This window comes from Coccinella septempunctata, chromosome 6 (genome assembly GCF_907165205.1).
Source record: "Coccinella septempunctata chromosome 6, icCocSept1.1, whole genome shotgun sequence".
NCBI lineage: Eukaryota > Metazoa > Arthropoda > Insecta > Coleoptera > Coccinellidae > Coccinella > Coccinella septempunctata.
Window position 1 is genome coordinate 496,824 of NC_058194.1, and position 8,910 is coordinate 505,733.

The following is an 8,910-nucleotide window of genomic DNA, read 5'->3' on the forward strand; positions in this document are numbered from 1 at the left end:
AATCTTTGAGACAAGCATATGACTACTGGCAGGATCAACCAGGGAACTGTGTTCACACGATAGGTCCACGAGACGACGTCAGCATCTTCTCGCCTATGTACGTCCGCAATCTTCGGGTAAATCGACTAACGAAGTGCAATCAAGCTAAATCGCAGTCGATCACCCTCCTCGAAAAATCGGACGACACGGCAGAAGGATAACTGACGAGCTACGCGCGGACCCTTCGTCATGTGGTACTAACCGCGTCGGAAGACTAAGGTTAGCACCTCAAGTAACACTTGCGAGCCCAGAGATACGTTTAGCTCCGAACGTAGAGTTCTAGCCGTGAACGTTTCTACCAGACCGCAATGAAAATGAGACCGTACGGTCCCTCGCCGAGGCGTTTGCCACAAGTGGTAAACCCCCGGCTATCAACCAGGCTTCATACACATTCTCGACCCTTCGCTATACATGAAAATATAACGACTCGGTGAATTCGAGATGTTTTCAAAATATTCATTCTCGCTCGGAACGAAGTGAGTGGTCGCAAAAGATTCGTGATCGTAACCGAAAGGTTAGACACATTTTTATGGTCGATCGCATAATGGCCATTCGAATACAAAGATACGAAGCGGACCGCGATCTCGCTGCGAGGGGTCGCTCAAGGCAAGAGATGAAACATAGAAGCGATACATCGAGATCGAGAATACTCCGGAAGAACAAAGACTAGCTGATACAACCACTTCTAAGTTCGCGCATCGGAGCTTAATTCTGATAATGCATCGACTGTTTCTACGAAATCACGTCAAGCCCATCACTGCGGGGATCCGATTCGAGCCTACCAACCAGAACAGCAACTTCATCCTTGAAAAAGAAATCCGCCACAACTGGCCAGCATGACCCATTCTCCATCCCTTTACATATATGTCAGGAGGACATGGGATAACCCTCCAGAAGCACATTTACATACAAATTCATCAGATCCGGGGCTATTTGCCTCGGATCGCATCGAATATCTCTAATCGTATCAGTCTCACACTCGTAATATGTCCGGAGGTCTCTCATACATAAGTTTCGAATGCACCTTTCGTAATAATAACAGCTTATTACACGAAGACATAAACGAAACTATGCATCGGAACAACCATCTACGGTCTCCCATCCGAGCGAAACTTTTCAACGTTAAGCATCGTTATGTGTTCGAGTCGGAACGCTCTGCCTACATATGCCAGGAGAGCATGGGATAACCCTCCAGAAGCCCGCGCCAATTTTCAGGGTCCGAACAAGTTTCTTATATGAAGCGTGACCTATGGTTTTTATCGTTGATTTGGGTTGGTATAGGTACGATACTACCTCCTGAGAAGTTTTTCGAACATTCCTTCGGTAGTTTTTGAAATATAAGGAAATCATGTCTCCGAACCTCACATTTTACTATATGTGGAATTTTCAGAGTCCGAACGACTTTCTTATATGAAGCGTGACCTATGGTTTTTATCGTCGATTTGGGTTGAGTTAGGTGAGATACTACTTCCTACGAAGTTTCCCGTTCATATCTTCCCTAATTTTTGAAAAAAAGAAAATTATGTCTCCGAACCTCACATTTTACTATATGTGGAATTTTCAGAGTCCGAACAACTTTCTTATATGAAGCGTGACCTATGGTTTTTTTCGTCGATTTTAGTGTAATTAGGTGAAGTACAACTTCCTACGAAGTTTCCCGTTCATATCTTCCCTAATTTTTGAAAAAAAAGAAAATTATGTCTCCGAACCTCACATTTTACTATATGTGGAATTTTCAGAGTCCGAACGACTTTCTTATATGAAGCGTGACCTATGGTTTTTTTCGTCGATTTTAGTGTAATTAGGTGAAGTACAACTTCCTACGAAGTTTCCCTTTCATATCTTCCCTAATTTTTGAAAAAAAGAAAATTATGTCTCCGAACCTCACATTTTACTATATGTGGAATTTTCAGAGTCCGAACGACTTTCTTATATGAAGCGTGACCTATGGTTTTTATCGTCGATTTGGGTTGAGTTAGGTGAGATACTACTTCCTACGAAGTTTCCCGTTCATATCTTCCCTAATTTTTGAAAAAAAGAAAATTATGTCTCCGAACCTCACATTTTACTATATGTGGAATTTTCAGAGTCCGAACGACTTTCTTATATGAAGCGTGACCTATGGTTTTTATCGTCGATTTGGGTTGAGTTAGGTGAGATACTACTTCCTACGAAGTTTCCCGTCCATATCTTCCCTTATTTTTGAAAAAAAGAAAATTATGTCTCCGAACCTCACATTTTACTATATGTGGAATTTTCAGAGTCCGAACGACTTTCTTATATGAAGCGTGACCTATGGTTTTTATCGTCGATTTGGGTTGAGTTAGGTGAGATACTACTTCCTACGAAGTTTCCCGTTCATATCTTCCCTAATTTTTGAAAAAAAGAAAATTATGTCTCCGAACCTCACATTTTACTATATGTGGAATTTTCAGAGTCCGAACGACTTTCTTATATGAAGCGTGACCTATGGTTTTTATCGTCGATTTGGGTGTAATTAGGTTGAATACTACTTCCTACGAAGTTTCCCGTTCATATCTTCCCTAATTTTTGAAAAAAAGAAAATTATGTCTCCGAACCTCACATTTTACTATATGTGGAATTTTCAGAGTCCGAACGACTTTCTTATATGAAGCGTGACCTATGGTTTTTATCGTCGATTTGGGTGTAATTAGGTTAGATTCTACTTCCTACGAAGTTTCCCGTTCATACCTTCCCTAGTTTTTGAAAAAAAGAAAATTATGTCTCCGAACCTCACATTTTACTATATGTGGAATTTTCAGGGTCCGAACGACTTTCTTATATGAAGCGTGACCTATGGTTTTTTTCGTCGATTTTAGTGTAATTAGGTGAAGTACAACTTTCTACGAAGTTTCCCGTTCATATCTTCGCTAATTTTTGAAAAATAAGAAAATTATGTCTCCGAACCTCACATTTTACTATATGTGGAATTTTCAGAGTCCGAACGACTTTCTTATATGAAGTGTGACCTATGGTTTTTTTCGTCGATTTTAGTGTAATTAGGTGAAGTACAACTTCCTACGAAGTTTCCCGTTCATATCTTCCCTAATTTTTGAAAAAAAGAAAATTATGTCTCCGAACCTCACATTTTACTATATGTGGAATTTTCAGAGTCCGAACGACTTTCTTATATGAAGCGTGACCTATGGTTTTTATCGTCGATTTGGGTGTAATTAGGTTAGATACTACTTCCTACGAAGTTTCCCGTTCATATCTTCCCTAATTTTTGAAAAATAAGAAAATTATGTCTCCGAACCTCACATTTTACTATATGTGGAATTTTCAGAGTCCGAACGACTTTCTTATATGAAGCGTGACCTATGGTTTTTATCGTCGATTTGGGTTGAGTTAGGTGAGATACTACTTCCTACGAAGTTTCCCGTTCATATCTTCCCTAATTTTTGAAAAAAAGAAAATTATGTCTCCGAACCTCACATTTTACTATATGTGGAATTTTCAGAGTCCGAACAACTTTCTTATATGAAGCGTGACCTATGGTTTTTTTCGTCGATTTTAGTGTAATTAGGTGAAGTACAACTTCCTACGAAGTTTCCCGTTCATATCTTCCCTAATTTTTGAAAAAAAAGAAAATTATGTCTCCGAACCTCACATTTTACTATATGTGGAATTTTCAGAGTCCGAACGACTTTCTTATATGAAGCGTGACCTATGGTTTTTATCGTCGATTTGGGTTGAGTTAGGTGAGATACTACTTCCTACGAAGTTTCCCGTTCATATCTTCCCTAATTTTTGAAAAAAAGAAAATTATGTCTCCGAACCTCACATTTTACTATATGTGGAATTTTCAGAGTCCGAACGACTTTCTTATATGAAGCGTGACCTATGGTTTTTATCGTCGATTTGGGTTGAGTTAGGTGAGATACTACTTCCTACGAAGTTTCCCGTTCATATCTTCCCTTATTTTTGAAAAAAAGAAAATTATGTCTCCGAACCTCACATTTTACTATATGTGGAATTTTCAGAGTCCGAACGACTTTCTTATATGAAGCGTGACCTATGGTTTTTATCGTCGATTTGGGTGTAATTAGGTTAGATTCTACTTCCTACGAAGTTTCCCGTTCATACCTTCCCTAGTTTTTGAAAAAAAGAAAATTATGTCTCCGAACCTCACATTTTACTATATGTGGAATTTTCAGGGTCCGAACGACTTTCTTATATGAAGCGTGACCTATGGTTTTTTTCGTCGATTTTAGTGTAATTAGGTGAAGTACAACTTTCTACGAAGTTTCCCGTTCATATCTTCGCTAATTTTTGAAAAATAAGAAAATTATGTCTCCGAACCTCACATTTTACTATATGTGGAATTTTCAGAGTCCGAACGACTTTCTTATATGAAGTGTGACCTATGGTTTTTTTCGTCGATTTTAGTGTAATTAGGTGAAGTACAACTTCCTACGAAGTTTCCCGTTCATATCTTCCCTAATTTTTGAAAAAAAGAAAATTATGTCTCCGAACCTCACATTTTACTATATGTGGAATTTTCAGAGTCCGAACGACTTTCTTATATGAAGCGTGACCTATGGTTTTTATCGTCGATTTGGGTGTAATCAGGTTAGATACTACTTCCTACGAAGTTTCCCGTTCATATCTTCCCTAATTTTTGAAAAATAAGAAAATTATGTCTCCGAACCTCACATTTTACTATATGTGGAATTTTCAGAGTCCGAACGACTTTCTTATATGAAGCGTGACCTATGGTTTTTATCGTCGATTTGGGTTGAGTTAGGTGAGATACTACTTCCTACGAAGTTTCCCGTTCATATCTTCCCTAATTTTTGAAAAAAAGAAAATTATGTCTCCGAACCTCACATTTTACTATATGTGGAATTTTCAGAGTCCGAACAACTTTCTTATATGAAGCGTGACCTATGGTTTTTTTCGTCGATTTTAGTGTAATTAGGTGAAGTACAACTTCCTACGAAGTTTCCCGTTCATATCTTCCCTAATTTTTGAAAAAAAAGAAAATTATGTCTCCGAACCTCACATTTTACTATATGTGGAATTTTCAGAGTCCGAACAACTTTCTTATATGAAGCGTGACCTATGGTTTTTTTCGTCGATTTTAGTGTAATTAGGTGAAGTACAACTTCCTACGAAGTTTCCCTTTCATATCTTCCCTAATTTTTGAAAAAAAGAAAATTATGTCTCCGAACCTCACATTTTACTATATGTGGAATTTTCAGAGTCCGAACGACTTTCTTATATGAAGCGTGACCTATGGTTTTTATCGTCGATTTGGGTTGAGTTAGGTGAGATACTACTTCCTACGAAGTTTCCCGTTCATATCTTCCCTAATTTTTGAAAAAAAGAAAATTATGTCTCCGAACCTCACATTTTACTATATGTGGAATTTTCAGAGTCCGAACGACTTTCTTATATGAAGCGTGACCTATGGTTTTTATCGTCGATTTGGGTTGAGTTAGGTGAGATACTACTTCCTACGAAGTTTCCCGTTCATATCTTCCCTTATTTTTGAAAAAAAGAAAATTATGTCTCCGAACCTCACATTTTACTATATGTGGAATTTTCAGAGTCCGAACGACTTTCTTATATGAAGCGTGACCTATGGTTTTTATCGTCGATTTGGGTTGAGTTAGGTGAGATACTACTTCCTACGAAGTTTCCCGTTCATATCTTCCCTAATTTTTGAAAAAAAGAAAATTATGTCTCCGAACCTCACATTTTACTATATGTGGAATTTTCAGAGTCCGAACGACTTTCTTATATGAAGCGTGACCTATGGTTTTTATCGTCGATTTGGGTGTAATTAGGTTGAATACTACTTCCTACGAAGTTTCCCGTTCATATCTTCCCTAATTTTTGAAAAAAAGAAAATTATGTCTCCGAACCTCACATTTTACTATATGTGGAATTTTCAGAGTCCGAACGACTTTCTTATATGAAGCGTGACCTATGGTTTTTATCGTCGATTTGGGTGTAATTAGGTTAGATTCTACTTCCTACGAAGTTTCCCGTTCATACCTTCCCTAGTTTTTGAAAAAAAGAAAATTATGTCTCCGAACCTCACATTTTACTATATGTGGAATTTTCAGGGTCCGAACGACTTTCTTATATGAAGCGTGACCTATGGTTTTTTTCGTCGATTTTAGTGTAATTAGGTGAAGTACAACTTTCTACGAAGTTTCCCGTTCATATCTTCGCTAATTTTTGAAAAATAAGAAAATTATGTCTCCGAACCTCACATTTTACTATATGTGGAATTTTCAGAGTCCGAACGACTTTCTTATATGAAGTGTGACCTATGGTTTTTTTCGTCGATTTTAGTGTAATTAGGTGAAGTACAACTTCCTACGAAGTTTCCCGTTCATATCTTCCCTAATTTTTGAAAAAAAGAAAATTATGTCTCCGAACCTCACATTTTACTATATGTGGAATTTTCAGAGTCCGAACGACTTTCTTATATGAAGCGTGACCTATGGTTTTTATCGTCGATTTGGGTGTAATTAGGTTAGATACTACTTCCTACGAAGTTTCCCGTTCATATCTTCCCTAATTTTTGAAAAATAAGAAAATTATGTCTCCGAACCTCACATTTTACTATATGTGGAATTTTCAGAGTCCGAACGACTTTCTTATATGAAGCGTGACCTATGGTTTTTATCGTCGATTTGGGTTGAGTTAGGTGAGATACTACTTCCTACGAAGTTTCCCGTTCATATCTTCCCTAATTTTTGAAAAAAAGAAAATTATGTCTCCGAACCTCACATTTTACTATATGTGGAATTTTCAGAGTCCGAACAACTTTCTTATATGAAGCGTGACCTATGGTTTTTTTCGTCGATTTTAGTGTAATTAGGTGAAGTACAACTTCCTACGAAGTTTCCCGTTCATATCTTCCCTAATTTTTGAAAAAAAAGAAAATTATGTCTCCGAACCTCACATTTTACTATATGTGGAATTTTCAGAGTCCGAACGACTTTCTTATATGAAGCGTGACCTATGGTTTTTTTCGTCGATTTTAGTGTAATTAGGTGAAGTACAACTTCCTACGAAGTTTCCCTTTCATATCTTCCCTAATTTTTGAAAAAAAGAAAATTATGTCTCCGAACCTCACATTTTACTATATGTGGAATTTTCAGAGTCCGAACGACTTTCTTATATGAAGCGTGACCTATGGTTTTTATCGTCGATTTGGGTTGAGTTAGGTGAGATACTACTTCCTACGAAGTTTCCCGTTCATATCTTCCCTAATTTTTGAAAAAAAGAAAATTATGTCTCCGAACCTCACATTTTACTATATGTGGAATTTTCAGAGTCCGAACGACTTTCTTATATGAAGCGTGACCTATGGTTTTTATCGTCGATTTGGGTTGAGTTAGGTGAGATACTACTTCCTACGAAGTTTCCCGTTCATATCTTCCCTTATTTTTGAAAAAAAGAAAATTATGTCTCCGAACCTCACATTTTACTATATGTGGAATTTTCAGAGTCCGAACGACTTTCTTATATGAAGCGTGACCTATGGTTTTTATCGTCGATTTGGGTTGAGTTAGGTGAGATACTACTTCCTACGAAGTTTCCCGTTCATATCTTCCCTAATTTTTGAAAAAAAGAAAATTATGTCTCCGAACCTCACATTTTACTATATGTGGAATTTTCAGAGTCCGAACGACTTTCTTATATGAAGCGTGACCTATGGTTTTTATCGTCGATTTGGGTGTAATTAGGTTGAATACTACTTCCTACGAAGTTTCCCGTTCATATCTTCCCTAATTTTTGAAAAATAAGAAAATTATGTCTCCGAACCTCACATTTTACTATATGTGGAATTTTCAGAGTCCGAACGACTTTCTTATATGAAGCGTGACCTATGGTTTTTATCGTCGATTTGGGTGTAATTAGGTTAGATTCTACTTCCTACGAAGTTTCCCGTTCATACCTTCCCTAATTTTTGAAAAAAAGAAAATTATGTCTCCGAACCTCACATTTTACTATATGTGGAATTTTCAGAGTCCGAACAACTTTCTTATATGAAGCGTGACCTATGGTTTTTTTCGTCGATTTTAGTGTAATTAGGTGAAGTACAACTTCCTACGAAGTTTCCCGTTCATATCTTCCCTTATTTTTGAAAAAAAGAAAATTATGTCTCCGAACCTCACATTTTACTATATGTGGAATTTTCAGAGTCCGAACGACTTTCTTATATGAAGCGTGACCTATGGTTTTTATCGTCGATTTGGGTGTAATTAGGTTAGATACTACTTCCTACGAAGTTTCCCGTTCATATCTTCCCTAATTTTTGAAAAATAGGAAAATTATGTCTCCGAACCTCACATTTTACTATATGTGGAATTTTCAGAGTCCGAACGACTTTCTTATATGAAGCGTGACCTATGGTTTTTATCGTCGATTTGGGTTGAGTTAGGTGAGATACTACTTCCTACGAAGTTTCCCGTTCATATCTTCCCTAATTTTTGAAAAATAGGAAAATTATGTCTCCGAACCTCACATTTTACTATATGTGGAATTTTCAGAGTCCGAACGACTTTCTTATATGAAGCGTGACCTATGGTTTTTATCGTCGATTTGGGTTGAGTTAGGTGAGATACTACTTCCTACGAAGTTTCCCGTTCATATCTTCCCTAATTTTTGAAAAAAAGAAAATTATGTCTCCGAACCTCACATTTTACTATATGTGGAATTTTCAGAGTCCGAACAACTTTCTTATATGAAGCGTGACCTATGGTTTTTTTCGTCGATTTTAGTGTAATTAGGTGAAGTACAACTTCCTACGAAGTTTCCCGTTCATATCTTCCCTAATTTTTGAAAAAAAAGAAAATTATGTCTCCGAACCTCACATTTTACTAT

The 8,910-nt window shown here is 37.0% G+C and overlaps 1 non-coding gene across 1 annotated transcript in view; it reads right to left on the minus strand.

Annotated features, from left to right (window-relative positions):
- Nucleotides 1–45, minus strand: part of LOC123316186 — a 1,906-nt gene extending 1,861 nt beyond the window's left edge. The window contains exon 1 of the ribosomal RNA XR_006538044.1: nucleotides 1–45. This exon is cut by the window's left edge and continues 1,861 nt beyond it. This is a non-coding gene — a ribosomal RNA (small subunit ribosomal RNA).
- Nucleotides 46–8,910: the final 8,865 nt, after the last annotated feature.